At 41.6% G+C, this 19124-nt stretch overlaps 1 pseudogene; it reads left to right on the top strand.

The window, feature by feature from the left end:
• Nucleotides 1–8402: 8402 nt before the first annotated feature.
• LOC124503912 (phospholipid phosphatase 2-like) lies at nucleotides 8403–9241 on the top strand (annotated as a pseudogene).
• The last annotated feature ends 9883 nt before the right edge of the window (nucleotides 9242–19124 follow it).

Below are 19124 nucleotides of genomic sequence, written 5' to 3'. Positions count from 1 at the left end.
CCCAAGCTCTAAGGTAGCAGAAGTCATGATGAGGTTGTTCCGAATTGGGTGCACCCCATGTAGCCTTTCCTGAGTCACTCAGAAGTATCTCACAATCTCTGGTTTTGTGATCATAATTGGTCAGGGGGAGGAATCCTGCCTTGGGATCTGTGTTTGTCCAGGGAGTGGCATGGACATTCCTGATACAGACATGAGGGCTGTAGATGCCCAGAGTACCCTTTGTCTACCCAGAGCCTGACTGACATCTCTCTTCACTTCAGTATCTGTTCAGCCTGGAGTACATGACCTCTTTCTATAAATACCAGCTGTGTTTAAATAAGAGCTGCCTTGGACTTGTGGCTACCGCAAATCCCCCAGATGCATGGGGGCAGGCGGTCCCTTCCTCGCTGTGAGGTTTGATCTGCCCTCCCTCTGGAAGAAGGAGCAGAGGCATGGGGGGAGGGCTCAGAGCTGCCATCACTCTTTCTTTCTTTCCACAAATGTGAGGCCCTGGATGAGGGCTCTGGTGGATACAAAGATGAATAAAACTCAGTGACAGCTTTCAAGGAGCTTACAGTGTGGTACAATAGAGGGGATTACACAGAGAATTATGCTTTGAGAAAGAAAGAAGAACCATAGGGGATGAGGGGCAAAGGGAACAATTAGGAATTGAGAGGAATGTGAGCCCTCTCCCAAGTGGGGCAATCCTGAGAGGAAAATAGGTGAGCTATCTGGGAAAATATTACTGTAGCTCCCCAGCATATACACCAAGCTAAATTCCAAATCCTAGCAGCTTAACATTAAAGAATGCAGTTCCCCAAATAGTAGAAAATATAATTGAATATTTATGTGATCTTGAAATGGGGAAGTTCATTTTAAACATAAAAAAGAGAAAATGTGGGGCGCCTGGGTGACTCAGTCATTTGAACATCTGACTTCGGCTCAGGTCATGATCTCATGGTTTGTGAGTTCGAGCCCCGCATCTAGCTTTGTGCTGACAGCTCAGAGCCTGGCACCTGCTTTGGATTCTGTGTCTCCCTTTCTGTCTGTCCCTCTCCGCTTGCACTCTGCCTCTCTGTATCTCTCTGAAAAATAAATAAGTATTAAAAAAACTTAAAAAAGAAAATGTAAAAGGAAAGATTGCTTTTGACTATAATAAGATGAACTATCATAAACATCCTACACAAAATAAAAGAGCAAGGGAGAATAGGGAAATGCTTGTCACTTACAGAGATAAAAGGTTAATGGCAACATGAAGATCTCACAATAAATTAGAAAAAAACATATTTTAATAGAAAAATGGGCAAAAGGCAATGAGCAATTAACAAAAAGAGAAATATAAATGGCTTATGAGTAGGAAAAAATTCCATATGAGTAGTAATTAAGAAAATTAAATGAAAATAACAAGGATATGGAATTTCTTACCTATTAATTAGGGAAAGTTTTGTTTTTGTTTTTATTTTTTAATGACTATTCCCCCATGTCCAGCAAGAAAAATGGGGAAGAATGAACAGCTCTTTCATTCAGAACTGACTTTTATTTTATTGTTATTATTATTTTAAGTTTATTTATTTACTTTGAGAGGGACAGAAACAGCACAAACCGGGGAGAGAGGGAGAGAATCCCAAGCAGGCACCTCGAGGTCAGCATAGAGCCTGACTCAGAGCTTGAACTCACAAAACTGTGACATCTTGACCTGAGCAGAGATCGAGGGTCCCATGCTTAACCAACTAAGCCACCCAGATGCCCCTAGAGCTGCCTTTTAAAAACTCATTATTTCTTTAAATGCTTTCTAAACTTGGTTTAAAAACAGGTGTTATGATAGTAACCTTTTGGATTAATGAAGCTGCTTAAATTTTATTTGTTTTTTGAAGGAGAGAGATCAGAAGTGAGAGCAGGTGAGAGGGGGAGAGAGAGAGAGAGAGAGAGAGAGAGAGAGAGAGAATTGCAAGCAGATGCCATACTCAGCAAGGAGCCCAATGCTGGGCTCAATCCCATGACCCTGGGATCATGACCTGAACTGAAATCAAGAGTCAGATGCTTAAGGGGCACCTGGGGCTCAGCTGGTTAAGCGTCCAACTCTCGATTTCGACTCAAGTCATGATCTCATGGTTCCTGAGATAGAGCCCATGTCAGGCTCTTTGCTAACAGCAAGGAGCCTGCTTGGGATTCTCTCTGTCCCTCCCCCCCCCCCCGCCCCAGTCAGAATAAATAAATACACTTGATCTTAGCCAAAAGGCTAAGAAGCTATCTATAAATAAACAATAAAATAAAATAAAATTCAGGAACATTAAAAAAAGAGAGACGCTTGCAAAAAAAAAAAAAAAAAAAGTTGGTTGCTCAACCAACCAAGCCACCCAGGTACCCCTTAAATTTGTTTTCAGAAAAGTAACACTATGATGTTTTGTTTCCAAATATCTTGGATTCCTTCCACTATTCCCTAGCCCTCAATTCCAGGACTCCAGAGAAGCAACAGATTCTAAGTATCAAGTGCTGGCCTAGAGCAGAGGCCACCAACTTAGGGCCATGGTCATCTGCCTACCGCCTGATCTTTATAAGGCCTGCCAGCGAAGAATGGATTTTACATTTTTAAAGGATTGAAAAAAAAAAAAGAAGAAGAAGAAGAAGAGGATTTCATGATGTGTGAAAATTATATAACATTAAATTTTTAGTGTCAGTAAAAAACATTTTATTGAAAAATAGTCATGGCCATTTGTTTATATATAGACGATGGCTGCTTCTGTGCTACAAGAGCAGGGTTAAGCCATTTTGATGGTAGGGAAGGAAGAAGTTTTCTTTGACCTTCTTAGGGTCCCTGATTAGGTCTGCAAATTAAACTGATGTTTGTTAGGATTAATAGATTAACAGGAGAAAATCATACAGGCTTTATCGAATCTTTACATGGAAGATTTCACAGGAGAATGAAGACCCGGCGTGACCAGAGTAGGAAGACTTTACAACTTTGAGACAAAAACCCAGTAAATTTGTGAAGAATTGAGGAGACAGAGATGCTTGGCTAGAGGTGGTAAAGGGGGAAGAAGTAACTAGGAAGGTAAGAGTTAGTTTAACAAGGTTTATGTATACAGGCTTCTTGGTCCTACATTCCCTGCTGCTGGTGATAAGAATGTCTCCTTTCCTCCTGGAAATAAATTTTATGACCGTTTCATGAAAGAAATACAAGTGGGGGGAGATCTGAGGGACCTTCCTGCTCTTGCCATTTTTTAAATTATGTCTTCAGCTTAAGATATTTGATAGGCCAAGGCGCCGTATTTTAGAGCATTGTGTCCTGAACCCCATCAGGACAGAGACTACCTGGCCCACAAAGCCCAAAACATTTACTGTCTGGGCCCTTTATAGCAAAAGTCCGCTGAACCTTGGCCTAGAGTAACAGCAGATGAGCATCTGCAAGGAAGTCCAATTCTGCAAATATTAAATTCAGTTCTATTCCACTTGACACGTTCATGCTCCCTTCCCTTGTCCCCTAAATTGTCATCTGTTCGAAAGGAAGGACTGAAGAATGTGGACATGATTGGAGCCATAGGTTATGTTTAAATTTTTTTTTTAATGTTTATTATTTTTGAGAGAGAGAGAGAGACAGAGAGAGGGAGACACAGAAATGGAAGCAGGCTCCAGGCTCTGAGCTGTCAGCACAGAGCCCTTCGCAGGGCTGGAGCTCACAGCCGGCAAGATCATGACCTGAGCTGTAGTCAGCCACCCAACCACTGAGCCACCCAGGTGCCCCTGGAACCGTAGGTTATGAAATAAGAACATCTCATTTAAAAAAAAAATTTTTTTTAATTTTTTTTAACGTTTTATTTATTTTTGAGACAGAGAGAGACAGAGCATGAACAGGGGAGGGGCAGAGAGAGAGGGAGACACAGAATCGGAAGCAGGCTCCAGGCTCTGAGCCATCAGCCCAGAGCCCGATGCGGGGCTCGAACTCACGGACCGCGAGATCGTGACCTGAGCTGAAGTCGGACGCTTAACGGACTGAGCCACCCAGGCGCCCCCCCCCAAAAAAATTTTTTTTATGTATGTTTAAGAGAGGGAGAGACAGAGCACAAGCAGGGGAGGGGCAGAGAAAGAGAGAGACACAGAATCTGAAGTAGGCACCAGGCTCCAAACTGTCAGCACAGAGCCTGATGTGGTGCTTAAACCCACAAACACTGAGATCATGACCTGAATCAAAGTCGGATGCCTAACCGACTGAGCTACCTAGGTGTCCCTAAAACATCTCATTTTTAAGGAAGTTGGTATTAATGATTTTTTAAAATTGATTTGTTAATTTTGTAATTCAAAATAAGACCAGAGACTTTTAAAAAATGTCCTTAGTATCCAGAGGTCACATCTATGACTGAAACACTAACAGGAAAGAAGATAAGTCTTCTCGTCTATTACTGTTCTTCTTATTTTATATTTTATTTATAAGTATCAAACTATATATCACAGTGAGTGATGATTTTGTGAAATTTGAATATGCTGATGAGATAATGCATGTTAGTCACTTAGCCCTTATTGAAAGGAAAAATTCACTTAGTAATAAAAATTTGAGTAGAAGTACAGTTAACTTATTTGCTTATTATTTATTCACATGCAATAATTCTAGTTTATTTCTGACAATGCTTCAGGATATGCACAGGGCTGGTTCATACCACAATATGGTATGAAACTGAGTTTGTTTTTATTTATTGAAATATAGTTGACAGATAATATTATAGTAGTTTTATGTGTATAACACAATGATCTGACATTTATGTATATCAAGAGATGCTCATCATGATTAATGTAGTTACAGTCTATCATCATAAAACATTACTATAGCATTATTAACTATATTCTCTGTGCTGTACTTGACATACCTGTGACTTATCTCCTTTATAACTGCAAAGTTGTACCTCTGAATGCCTTTCATCTATTCTACCCATTTCACCATCCCCTTGGTAAACACCAGTTTGTTCTCTGTATTTATGAGTTTGTTTTTGTTTTGTTTTGTTTTAGGTTCCAAGTGTAAATGGAATCATATGATATTTGTCTTTCTCTGTCTGACTTATTTCACTTAGTATAATACCCTCTGGCTCCATCCACGTTGTCATAAATGATAAGACCTCATTCTTTTATATGGCTGAGTAATATTCCATTGTATATATGTACCACCTGGTCTTTATCCATTTTCTATTGATGGAGGCTTAGGTAGCTTCCATATCTTAGCTATTGTAAATAATGCTGTAGTAAACATCGAGTGCATATATTTTTTCAAATTAGTGTTTCCATTTTCACCTGGGAAATATACAGAAGTAGAATTGATGGATCATATGGTATTTCTATTTTTAATTTTTTGAATAACCTCTGTACTGTTTTCATAATGGCTGTACCAATTTAAATTCCCACCAACAGTGCATGAGGGTTCCATTTTCTCCACATACTCACCAACACTTGTTATTTCTTCTCTTTTTGACACTAGCTGTTCTGATTGGTATGAGGTAATATCTTATTGTGGTTTTAATTTACATTTCCCTGATGATTAGTGATGTTGAGCATCTTTTCAATGTGTCTGTTTGCCATCTGTATTTCTTTTCTGGAAAAATGTCTGTCAAGATCCTCCACATTTTTTTTAATCAGATTGGTTTTTTGGGGGATGTTGAGTTGTATGAGTTCCTAATATATTTTGGATATTAACGCTTTATTAGATGTGTCATTTGCAAATATTTTTTTCTGTTTAGTAGGTAGTCTTTTCATTTTGTGGATGGTTTTCTTCACTTGCAAAACTTTTTAGTTTGATGTAGTCCCAGCAGTTTATTTTTGCTTTTGTTGCCCTTGCATGAGAAGACAGATCCAAAAAAACAATGGTAAGACCAATGTTCAAGAATGTTTACTGCCTATGTTTTCTTTTAGGAGTTCCATGGTTTCAGGTCTTGTATCTTTATATAAGGTCTAAGTTTATACCTTTAGGTATAAAGGTCTTTAATCCATTTGGCTTTATTTTTGTATGTTGTGTTTATTTTTGTATTTTGTATGTGTGTGATTTGATGACTTTCTTTAGCGTTATGCTTGGATTCCTTTCTCTTTACTTTTTGTGGATCTATTATAGGTTTTTGTTTTGTGGTTACCATGAGGTTTATATGTAATGTCCTATTATATAGCAGTCTATTTTAAGTTGATGGTCATGTAAGCTCAGACACATTCTAAAAGCACTATAATTTTACATATACATATCATATTTTATATCTTTTCATTTTGTGTATCCCTTGACTAATTATTGTAGATACAGTTGGTTTTACTGCTTTTGTTTTTTAACCCTCATATTAACTTTATAAGTGGTTAATCTACTGCCTTTACTATATGTTTGCTTTTACCAGTGGATTTTTTTCTTTCATAATTTTCTTACTTCCTTTCCTTTTCTGCTTAAAGAAGTCCCTTTATCATTTTTTATAAGGCCGGTTTAGTGGTGTTAAACTTCTTTAACTTTTATTTGTCTGGGACACACTTTGTCTCTCCTTCAATTCTGAATGAAAAATTTGCTGGGTAGGGTATTTTTGGTTGTGGGTTTGTAGCACTTTGAATATATCATGACACTCCCTCTGGCCTGTAAAATTTCTGCTGAAAATCAGCAGATAGCCTTATGGATGCTTCTTTGTATGTAACTATTTACATTTTCTTGCTGCTTTTAAGATTCTCTCATTATAATTTTTGATATTTTAATTATTAGGTGTCTTGGTGTGGGTCTTTTTGGGTTCATGATTGTGTAGGGCTCTCTGTACTTCCTAAAATGAGAATGGTAATACACTTGATGTTGTACCAGAGGTCCCTTAACCTATCCTCATTTTTTAAAAAATTCTTTTCTCTAAGGGCACCTGGGTGGCTCAGTTGGTTAAAGCTTCCAACTTCGTCTCAGGTCATGATCTTGCGATTTGTGAGTTCGAGCCCCTCAGAGGGCTTGGTGCTGACAGCTCAGAGCCTGGAGCCTGCTTCGGATTCTGTGTCTCCCTGTCTCCCTGTCTCTCTGTCCCTCCCCTACTCGTGCTCTGTCTCTCAAAAATAAATTAAAATGTTAAAACATAATAAAAATTCTTTTCTCTTTGTGCTGTTCAGCTTGGATGATTTCCATTACATAGACTTTTAGATCACTGATCTGTTTTTCTGCATCCTTCTAATCTGCTGTGGATTCTAGTATATTTTTCATTTCAGTTATTGTATTCTTCAGCTCTGATTGGTTATTTTTTATATTTTCTATCTCTTCTTGAATATCTCACTGAATTCATCTATTCTCCCAAGTTTAGTGAACATTTTTATGACCATTACTTTGAACTCGTTTCATTTAGGTTTTTGTTGTTGTTGTTGTTTGTGGGTTTTTTTTTGTTTTGTTTTGTTTTGTTTTCCATGGTCTTCTTTTTTTTTTTTTTTTTTTTTTTGGTCTTCTTTTTTTTCCGGTCTTCTTTTTTTTTCATTTGGAACATATTCTTCTGTCTCCTTATTTTGTCTGACTTGTACTGTTGATATCTATGTACTAGGTAGGTTGGCTATGTTTCTTGGTCTCGAAGGTGGTGGCCTTACATAGGAGTCTGGTGGGGCCCAGAAGCCCAATCCTCCCAGTCACCAGAATGAAGCATTCCAGGAGTGTTTCCTATATGAGCTGCGTGAGCCCTCCTGTTGTGGTTGGGCTGATTGCTGCAGGCACACTGGTGGGCAGGACTGGCCCCGGCCTGGACGGCTTAGAGGCCCAGTTATGGCTGCTGCAGGCATGAGAGTAGGTGGCGTTAGCCCATGGTATGGTCCGACCATGAGGCCAGGCCATTACTGTTGCTCTTCCTCTCTGGGGCAGGTGTCACCTTTGAGGGGTACTGGTCCTGGCCAAGGCTGCCTGTTGGGTGTGGCAGGATGGGAGCCTCTTTGGAGGGGTACCTACAGTGGGCATGTTGGGCAGGATGGGTCCACAGGGGAATGCCAGGGCAGGGCCAGTGGTGCTAACAAGGTGATGGAGAGTGTCATAATTGGTGCCTACCAGTGTCTGGCCAGGAAGGCTGAAGGAGGGCAAGAAAAGCGGTGCCTACCAGCACCACTGTTTTTTTAATTGTCTTCAGGTGTTTTCTCGGAGCAAGGTGTTCTGTATGAAGGTGTAGCCTTGGTGTGTCTGTAGGAAGAGGTGGCTCAGGATCTTCCTCCTCTGCCATCTTCTGAAGCAAGTTTATCTTTTCTCCCACTGTATACCTAGTTCTTACACACCTAACACATTGCCTGGCACATACTTCTAATGGAAATACATGTTTAATGAATAAGTATGGTTTGTTCATTGTTCTACAGATACCAGAGTTTTAAATTCCATTTGGTTTTAAATATGTAAAAGCATATACTACTGGCTCAGCAGCCATGTGACCCTGTGGCCGGTCAGAGTGCTATGGGATGCACTGGGACTGGCATCGGGGGTCATGGAGGTGGCATGGAATGGGGCCTCTTTGCCTTTTGCCATCCTGACTCTTGTGAACGCCCCATATAAGCACGGCCTCTACTGCAGAGAAGACTCCATCCAGTACCCCTACTGTCCAGACACCATCACCCATGAGTTCATGGCCAGAGGTCACCATCACAGCCACCATCATCCTTGTCTCAACCAAGGAGGCCTGCCTGGTGCACACAGACTGCCTCTATTCCCACTCCAACTTCAACAACAGAGTGGCTGACTTCTATAAGGTGCTGAGAAAGTTCCTGTTCAGGGCTGCAATGAGTCAGTCACTGGCAGACCTGGCCAAGGTCACGATAGGCCATCTGTGGCCCAACTTCCTGGCTAAGTGTGACCCTGACTTGAGCCACTTCAACTGCTCTGTCTACCTGCATGTGGAGAAGATGTGCAGGGAAAGCCTAGTAACATCACCGAGTCCAGAATGTCTTTCTACTCCGGACACTCCTCCTTTGGGATGTTTGTGGTGCTCTATGCGCAGGCAGGCATGGCTCTGCCCCAAGTGAGCACAGCTTCTGGGGCCCACAGTGCAGTTCTTCCTTGTGGCCTTTGCACCCTATGTTGGCTACAGCCGTGTGTGTGACCATAAGCACCAATCGAGTTATGTCCTCGTTGGCCTCCTGCAGGGGATGCTGGTGGCTGGCCTCACCATTACCTACATTTCTAACTTCTTCAAGGCCTGGCCTCCATACCCTGCCTGGAGGAGGAGGAGCTGGGACTGAAGCCCAGACTGTCACTGACCCTGACCCTGACCCTGACCCTGAGTGAGGCTGACCACAACCACCTGGGTACCCTGTCTCCTCCTCCTGAGGCAGGTGCCTGTCTCTGTGTCCAACTAGGGCTCAGGCTGTGCTTCAGTGTGTTCATGTCCTGGCAGAGGCCTCTCCTGGGGTGATGATGAGGGCTCTGGATAGGCTCTGGGTGCCCCATGCTGGCTGCCAGCGGGGTTTCCACTAACCCCACCTCTTGTGCATGGGGCCAGGGGCCTGGGGATGCACAGGGCAGCCCCAGCATTTGGAAGGGGGACATTGTCCTCTTATTTCCCTTAGAACCCTCCTATATTGAATTAGAGGGAAGCAAGAGATCCAGATAGATGCTTTTTTTGTAAAGTGCAATGTATGTGTATATGTGGACTTCCAATAAAATAGAGTGTTTGCTTGACAAATGGTGTCAGCCTCTATTCTCGCTCTTTTTTTTTTAACGTTTATTTATTTATTTAGAGAAAGAGAGAGAGTGCAAGTGGGGGAGGGGCAGAGAGAGAGGGAGAGAGAGAATCCCAAGCAGGCTCCACACTCATCCCAGAGCAGGACATGGGGCTTGAGCTCACTACTGTGAGATCATGACCTGAGCTAAATTAAGAGTCCATTGCTTAACCAACTGAGTCACCCAGGCACCCCTGTCAGCCTCTATTCTTTATGACCATTCTGAGCACTGAGCCATTCTGAGCCCTCAGTTGGGGGCTCAACTGAGTTAGGCATCAGAGTAGCTGGTTGCAGTACTGTGGTTTAGAGGTATGGAGAGGGCAGTGTACTCTTTTCCTTGGTCCTCACCCTATGTATCTCTTCATCTTGCTGTTGATTCGTAGTTATCACATCCTTTCATAAGCTGGTAAACATAAAAAAAAAAACAAAACAATCCAAAAAACCCTATACTAAACTGTTTTGGATTCAGTGAGGGTTAGTTATACTGTTTTTTTTCCTATACCAGTTATTACAGTAATCTTTTTAAATATAATTTATTGTCAAATTGGCTAACATACAGTGTGTAAAGTGTGCTCTTGGTTTATGCGGTTGATTTCCGTGGTTTGTTGCTTACATACAATACCCAGTGCTCATCCCAACAAATGCCCTCCTCAATGCCCATCACCCATTTTCCCCTCTCCCCCACCTCCCTATCAACCTTCAGATTTTTCTCTGTGTTTAAGAGTCTCTTATGGTTTGCCTCCCTCCCTTTCTGTTTGTAACTATTTCCCCCCCTTCCCTTCCCCCATGGTCTTCTGTTAAGTTTCTCAAGATCCACATATGAATGAAAACATATGATATTTGTCTTTCTCTGACTGTCTTATTTCAGTCAGTCTAATACCTTCCAGTTCCATCCACATTGCAGCAAATGGCATGATTTTATTTTTCCTCACTGCCAAGTAGTATTCCATTGTATATACAAACTACATCTTCTTTATCCATTCATCAGTTGATCCATAATTTGGCTATTGTTGAAAGCAATGCTACAAACATTGGGGGACATGTACTCCTATGCATCAGCACTCCTGTGTCCTTTGGATAAATTCCTAGTAGTTCTATTGATGGGTCATAGAGTAGCTCTATTTTTAATTTTTTGAGGAACCTCCATACTGTTTTCCAGAGCGGCTGCACCAGTTTGCATTCCCACCAGCAGTGCAAGAGGGTTCCTGTTTCTCCACATCCTCGCCAGCATCTGTTGTTACTTTTAGCCACTCTGACTGGTGTGAGGTGATATCTCAGTATGGTTTTGATTTGTATTTCCCTAATGATGAGTGATGTTGAGCATCTTTTCATGTGTCTTTTGTTTTCTTTGGAAAAGTGTCTATTCATGTTTTCTTCCCATTTCTTCACTGGATTATTTGTTTTTTGGGTATTGAGTTAGGTAAGTTCTTTATAGATTTTGTATACTAACCCTTTATCCAATATGTCATTCTCAAATATCCTGTCCCATTCTGTCGGTTGCCTGTTAGTTTTGTTGATTGTTTCCTTTGCAGTGCAGAGGCTTTTTATCTTGATGAGGTCCCAATAGTTCATTTTTGCTTTTAATTCCCTTGCCTTCGGAGATGTGTTGAGCAAGAACTTGCTGTGACTAAGGTCAAAGAGGTTGTTGCTTGCTTTCTTCTCTAGGGTTTTGATGGTTTCCTGTCTCACATTTAGGTCTTTCATCCATTTTGAGTTTATTTTTTACACCAGTTATTATAGTAATAATAACTGCTATTTTCACAGAAGCTTACTCAACTGAGAAACTACCATGAAAAATCTCACTAATAATATTAAAATTAATATATAATTAATAAAATTAATGATACAGTCTTTTGCTCTTTTGCACATATTATAATAACACTGGTTTTTTAAAAATATTTTTTTCTGATTGAAAAAGTAATACTTATTCATAAGAAATTCTAAAGAGTATAGAAATATATAAGAAAAATCGATTATAATTTCATCCCTGAAAATAGCCCCTATTGTCAGCCTGAGCTATCTTTCTTCAGATTTTTATACCAAGGTGTATAAGAATTATTATCTTACTAAAATATGATCCTACTATACATAATGTTTTGAAACTCCTTTTGGTTCTCTTAATACCTAAAGATATCTTTTTTTGTTAAAATTTTTTTAATGTTTTTATTTATTTTTGAAGGAGAGAGAGAGAGAGACAGAGCATGAGCGGGGGAGGAACAGAGAGAGAGGGAGACACAGAATCCAAAGCAGGCTCCAGGCTCTGAGCTGTCAGCACAGAGCCCGATGCAGGGCTTGAACCCACAAACTGTGAGATCATGACCTGAGCCAAAGTCGGACGCTTAACCGACTGAGCCACCCAGGCACCCCTAAAGATATCTTTAAGTATCAATACCTAAAGATCCACTTTATTATTTTTAGTGACCAAATAGTTTCCATTATGTCAGTCACCATTTTTTGTCTACAACTTCCCTGTTGACAAACATTTGTGTTACAATCATTATTTTTAAAGTGCTTCAAATGTCATCTGAATGGCATGTCATCTTATTGACAAGCAGCTACTTGAAAAATGTTGACAATGCAATAAGACACAAAAAGAGGGAAAAAAAATTAAAGCAAGTGAGTAAATTTTTGTTTAAGCAGTGATAGATCTTGGAGCATCCTGGGAATTTCTGGCCAGGGCTGATGCAGTCACAGTGCAATTATATGTCAGTGATGCAAGTGTGTAAAATTGCAAACAAATGTCTTTGTCTTAAAGACCTCATGGCATCACCACTTGAGAGACTGTTCACATTAGGGCTCTGTAGTATCTTCAGGTTCAGAGAGGTCCCAGGAGGCTTTGTTGAGATCTAAGGAACCAGCCCCCTGGGCTTCTGCTTCCCTTTCGCTGTCTTTATTTGACCAGTCAGTGGTAGCAGCCCTGAAGCCTTTAACCTCTCAAACCTGAAGAAAGAGTTGTATTGCAAATGGCTAAATGGATCAAGATTTTAATAAGGATGAGCTTCCAGAGCAGGACCGGTGTTAAGATTTATGTGATCTGCAATACGTCTTTTTTTTTTTAATTTTTTTTTTTCAACGTTTATTTATTTTTGGGACAGAGAGAGACAGAGCATGAACGGGGGAGGGGCAGAGAGAGAGGGAGACACAGAATCGGAAACAGGCTCCAGGCTCTGAGCCATCAGCCCAGAGCCTGACGCGGGGCTCGAACTCACGGAGCGCGAGATCGTGACCTGGCTGAAGTCGGACGCTTAACCGACTGCGCCACCCAGGCGCCCCTGCAATACGTCTTGAAGCTCTCCCAGTTTGATTAAAAAGGGAGCTGGAGGACTTTGGGGAATGCCATCTCTGATAGCTCCCTGTGCTCAACTAAGAATGACCAGACAAATGTGACTTGGCAAGGCCCCCAGTGCAAAATAAGAACTTAACTCCACGGTTGGGCCACTCCCAGCCAGGCTTCTGCCAATTTACCCCTTTCCAAAGGAGCATAAAAAGCAGGAAGTACACGGGTGCTTGGGAACTTTATGAATGCCATTAGCTTTGTTGAGTTTGGATTCCTTTATAGGAAATGTTCTAATATGTGTGAGTGTTGCATCACTTAGAGCTACACATTAGTGGGACCAATGCTGCAGATGGAATGTTAGAATAATTTTCTTTAATAAATCACTGTGTCACTAGATATGAATAAAACGTTAGTCTGTGTTACATCCCAGATGACCTACGGTGTGAGCAGGCAAAATGACAAGGCTACAAAGAAATGAGTAATAAGAATTTTTTTAAAAGTTTATTCATTTATTTTGAGAGAGAGAAAGAGCACAAGCACAAACAGGGTAGAGGCAGAGAGAGGGAGAGGAAGAATCTCAGGCAGGCTCTGTGCTGCCAGTGTGGAGTCCAACATGGGGCTCATCATGGGGCTTGAACCTGTGAACCATGAGATCATGACCTGAACTGAAATTGAGAGTCAGATGCTTAACTGACTGAGCCCCCCAGTAGTAAGAATGTTAGTGGCCAACTTTTACACAGCCCTCTGTGCCAGGCTCTATTCGAGGCATTTTACATACATTTCTTCATTTCAATCTCACCAGGATCTTATGACTTGAGGTAGCGTTATTATTCTCCTTTTATAATTGAAGGAGCTGAAGCATGGAGAAGTTGATAAACTGGCCAGTGAATACCTAATAAGTGGTAGAGTTGTGATTCAAACCCAGGCAGTCAGTCTACCCCTGGAGTCTGCACTGTTAGCAACTAGTATGTCTGAGAAATTTAAAACTTCAGAGTCAAGGTCAGGTCAACCAAGGGTCAGTGAACATCCCCAGAGCCCTGATAAAGGTCTTGTAATTCTCCCATTAAAGGTCTTGTAAATCTCCCATTAAAAGGAGCCAGGCTGATTCAGGTCTGGGGCAGGAAGTGAACAAGAGAGACTTGAAGCATCCTGTCACATAGTTGAGGAAGTTACCAAAGACTACTAGGCTTGCTCCAAAAGAGCCCAAGAACCAATCTAGAGAGGTTCCCATTGGCCAAAGGTGTGACTACTTGAGCATTAGGGGGGATAATAGTGGTAATAGGTGGAAACATCAAATATGTTGAAGTCTATGAGTTTATAATGATGCTCAAAAAACTGGTCACATTTAGAAGATGATGGGGAAACAACTCATTATTGGTTTGAAAACTGGTAAAGAAATTATATTATTTTTTCTGAACTTTTGATGTGACTGGTAACTGAATAAGGCATGAAGTGAAGCTCCTCTTTTTTTTTTAATTTTTTTTAATGTTTATTTATTTCTAAGACAGAGAGACAGAGCATGAATGGGGGAGGGGCAGAGAGAGAGAGGGAGACACAGAATCAGAAGCAGGCTCCAGGCTCTGAGCTGTCAGCGCAGAGCCTGAAGCGGGGCTCTAACCCACAAACCGTGAGATCATGACCTGAGCCGAAGCTGGACACTCAACCGACTGAGCCACCCAGGTGCCCCCTAAAATGTTGTTTTTAAATGAAATAACTAATTTTGGGGTTGCACAAGGTACACACCATTTCTGATCAAAGAATACATGAGTGATTTAGCCCAAAATAGTTTAGGTGTTAAGACGAAATGAACCTCACACCCATGACTTTAATGTATGACTTTCCTGCGCTATGCAATGGTATAAAGAGATACATTTGAATAGCTATTGTTAAAATAAAATGTGGGAACCTTGAGCTAGAAATAGGAAGATAAAAACCAGATGGTACTGTGTCAAAAAAATATCATCAGCAATAATTTATAATAGCTTGGTAGCTCTTGTTTGAATAGATTCATTTACCATTTAAATGCTAGAATTTTAAGTTCAAGTTGATGAATTACCGCTAAATCTTCACCACGATGTCACAAACATTTATTAGGCATCTACTCTGTGCTAGGTGCTGGAAATCCAGAAATGTTTCTACCTCTAACAGGAGAAAAAAGAAAACGGGACACCACTAACCCTAATCAGAAATGGGGCACCCGGGTGGCTCAGTCAGTTAAGCGTCCAACCTCAGCTCAGGTCACCATCTCACGGTTCGTGGGTTCAAGCCCTGCATTGGACTCTGTGCTGTCAGCAAACGGGATACTGTAGCTCAGTGCTGGGGTTAGTTCCATCTGGGGGTGAGAGTTGGACAGATAGCTTGTGAGGTTGTGTTAGGCAGAGAAGGGGACTGAGTGAAGGGTCTCTCATGGAGGGCAATGATGCGAGATGGAAGCAATGAGCAAGAGTAGGGAGTGCCGCAAGTCCTCCACCTGTCATCTTTGGCCGGGCAGACCCCACCTGCTTCCCTGGGAATTTTATTTTTCATGTTTTAACCCACATGGTAGTGACTCAGAAATTCTTATCTTCACCCTCGACCCCTACCCTGAGCTCCAGTGCTGTATGTCCTAATGCCTACACTTCATTATGGATTTCACTGCAAATTCACCATGTCCCAAAACTCTACTCATTATTTTTCCCTGATACCTACTTTTTTCCCCTATTGTGACTATCTATGCAGGCATCCAAGAGACAGACCTTGGAGACCCACATCTCCACATCGGACAGCCCACCTTCTAGAGGTCTCAGCAGTCACCACCTCCTCCTTTTCCCTTGCCTTACCGTCTCTCAGACACCAGTAGCTGTCTTCCACCTCGGGGTCTTCTCGTTCCAACCTATTTTCTAGTCTGCTGTCAGAGTATCAGTGTTCCTAAGTTTCCCTCATAATAAATATATGGGATGCCCATTAAAATACAGACTACCAGGCTTCCCCTGGACATTCTGATTCTATGAGTCTAGGTTGGGGCCCAGGAACCTGTATTTCCAACAAGGACTCTGAACTGGTATTATCCTCAGGGAAATTTGAGAAATACTGTTTGAATACATATCCCTGCTACATATCCTTGTAAAACCTGCATAGAGCAGTGTTTTAAAATGCTTATTTAAAGGTGATTTCCAGCAAGAAATAGTTTACATTGCAAACCAGGACATGCAAATATTTATATATGCAGTAACAGACAAAATGTCCACAGCCAAGTTTTCTCACATGTTCTATTTCACTTTAAAGTAATGATAGTCAGGGACTCACTAAGTTGATTTCAGACCAACAGTTTAAAAACACTGTCCTGTAGTTGTTTTTTTTTTTTTTTTAATGTCTATTTATTTTGAGAGAGAGAGAGAGAGAGAGAGAGAGAGTACACGCATGGGGAGAGGCAGAGAGAGAGGAGGGAGAAGAGAGAGAATCCCAAGCAGGTTCTGCGCTATCAGCACAGAGTCAGCTTGGGGCTTGATCTCATGACCTGAGCGGATCTTAAGAGTCAACGCTTAACCAACCGAGCCACCCAGGTGCCCCTGTCCTTGTTTGGTCGCATTCTAGTTCATATTCATGTTTTGCAAATACTTCCATATTATATTTCTCAGTGGCCTTGACTTACTCTGTGCATGAAGTGCCCTCTGTCTAGGCCTTCCCTCGGCCTCTTGTCTGCTTGGCAAACTTTTTTCTATCTTTAAGACATGGTAAGATACCATGTCCCTTGTGTAATCTCCCTTAAGTACCACAGCCACCATGCAGGGCTTTGGTCCAGACTCCCCCTTTGCAATTTGCCCACACAAGGATGCCTTGTGTGGAGTAGAGGGTCATTCTGAGACCATTGTTCTTTCATTGGTATTTAAAATCTGATGCTTTTCTTTTTCTTTTTTTCTTTTTCTTTTTCTTTTTCTTTTTCTTTTTCTTTTCTTTTCTTTTCTTTTCTTTTCTTTTCTTTTCTTTTCTTTTCTTTTCTTTTCTTCTTGAGAGAGAAAGTATGAGCAGGGGAGAGGGGCAAAGGGAGAGAGAGAGAAAGAGAATCCCAAGCAGGCTCCACGCTCAGTGTGGAGTCTGACCTGCGGCTTCATCCCACGACCCTGGGATCATGCCCTGAGCCAAAATCAAGAGTTGGACACTCAACCTGCTGGGCCATCCAGGTGCCCCATGAAACCATTTTTTTTTAAGTAGGCTATACACCCAGTGTGGAGACCAATGTGGGGAATGTGGGGCTTGGACTCACAACCCAGAGATTAAGACCTGAGTTCAGATCAAGATTTGGAAGCTTACCTGTCTGAGCCATCTAGGCACCCCTGAATTTTCTTGCCATGTATCTCTTACTTCAATTTCTGGGTATTAATACTGAAGTCTGTCTTAAGTCTATTCATTCCCTGCCTGCACTAACTCACAGGTAACTGTCAGGTCTTACACAGGCACAAACTAACACCATGATCCTGTACTTGGGATGTTATTCCACCAAGTTTTCTCTTAGTTGGCTCTTCTTTACCCTTTGGCTCAAATGTTCCCTTCCCAGAAAGCTTTCTCTGACCACCAGATCTAAAGTGGCCCTTCCTATCACTCTGCATTGCATTCCCTGTTGTGTTTCCTCATGGCTCTTCTAATCTAAAATGTATGTGTTTGTGGGGCACCTGGATGGCTCAGTCGGTTAAGCGTCTGACTTCGGCTCAGGTCATGATCTCACAGTTTGTGAGTTTGAGCCCTGTGTCAGGCTCTGTGCTGACAGCCTGGAGCCTGCTTCGGATTCTGTGTCTCCCCTTCTCTCTGGCCCTCCCATGCTCATGCTCTGTCTCTCTCTGTTTCTCAATAATAAACATTAAAAAAAATTAAAATGCACTTGTTTGTTTACTTGCTTATTGTCTGTGGCTAATCTTCTTGTTAGAGTCAAAGTCCCACCATGAAGGTAGAATCTCACTCATCCACTTTACCCATGCTTTCTTCCACAGCCCTGGAGCAGTACCTGCCCATGCTCAGTAAATCTCTGCTGAATGAATTCACATAAAACACTGTCTTTGTTAGCTCAGGTTGCCATAACAAAATGCCATAAACTGGATGGCTTAAACAACAGACCTTTATTTCTTACCATTCTGAAGGCTGGGAGGTCCAAGATCAAGGTGCTGTTGATTTGGTTCCTCGTGAAAGCGCTCTTTCCGGCTTGCAGATGCCTTTCTTCTGGCTGTGTCCTTACACAACAGGGAGAGAGAGAGAGAGAGAATGAGAGAGACAGACAGATTATAACTCCATCCATTGTGACTCCATCTCCTCTGCTACCCAGACACATGCGTGTAGGATTTTAGTGATTGCAGGAGAATGGACTCTTTTATGGTATTTCCATTTCCCTTTTATATTCCTTAAAAAAAATTAAAAGCAAGAATTTTTTTCCTTTATGATTGCTACCCCAATTCTTTTTCTCCTTAGACAAAACAAACCATGCAGACCACAGACACATATCTAAATGAAATACATTTTTTCCTTGACTGATCTTAAAGGAGAGTTAGGTTGAAGAGCCCTCAGACTGTCTTTCTCTGGCTGGAATCAGGAAAAGGAAGAATTGCCCACATTTACCCTTTTCTTCTTCCTTTTTTTTTTTTTTAATTTTCAAATGTTTTATTTATTTATTTATTTATTTATTTATTTATTTATTTATTTATTTTTGAGAGAGAGAGAGAGAGAGAGAGAGAGAGCGAGAACAAGCAGGGCATAGGGGCAGAGAGAGAGGGAGACACAGAATCTGAAGTAGGCTCCAGGCTCTGAGCCGTCAGTGCAGAGCCGGAGGCGAGGCTCAAACTCACAAACCACAAGATCATGACCTGAGCTGAAATCAGATGCTTAACCGACTGAGCCACCCAGGTGCTCAACTTTCATCTTTTTCTTCTTACCAATTTATCTTTCTTTCCTTCCCTTCTTCATCTTTGACTCTCTCCTAATTCCCCTGGTCTGGGTGGGGGAGAGCTGTGGGTGTTCTGGCATGCCCCAGATCTCAGGGGAGATGTGGGAAATGAGTTGGGGCTTGCTCCAGGAGAAACGGCACCTCTAAGCTGAGCAGGGACATAACTTTGGGGTTATGAGAGCCAGGACTTCCCTCAACTATATATAACTATATATAACTTCCCTCAACTATATGCCTTCCTGGCATATCAGGAGAATGAAGAACAGTCTCTTGGGGCCCAAGGATGTTACTGGTTCATTTATTCAA

The sequence above is a fragment of the Lynx rufus genome, unplaced genomic scaffold (genome assembly GCF_022079265.1).
Source record: "Lynx rufus isolate CCGP_SWC_20201006 ecotype Redwood Valley unplaced genomic scaffold, mLynRuf1.p SCAF_8, whole genome shotgun sequence".
Classification (NCBI taxonomy): Eukaryota; Metazoa; Chordata; class Mammalia; order Carnivora; family Felidae; genus Lynx; species Lynx rufus.
Note: the sequence above shows the minus strand (reverse complement) of the source record. Positions and strands in the feature narration are given on the sequence as shown.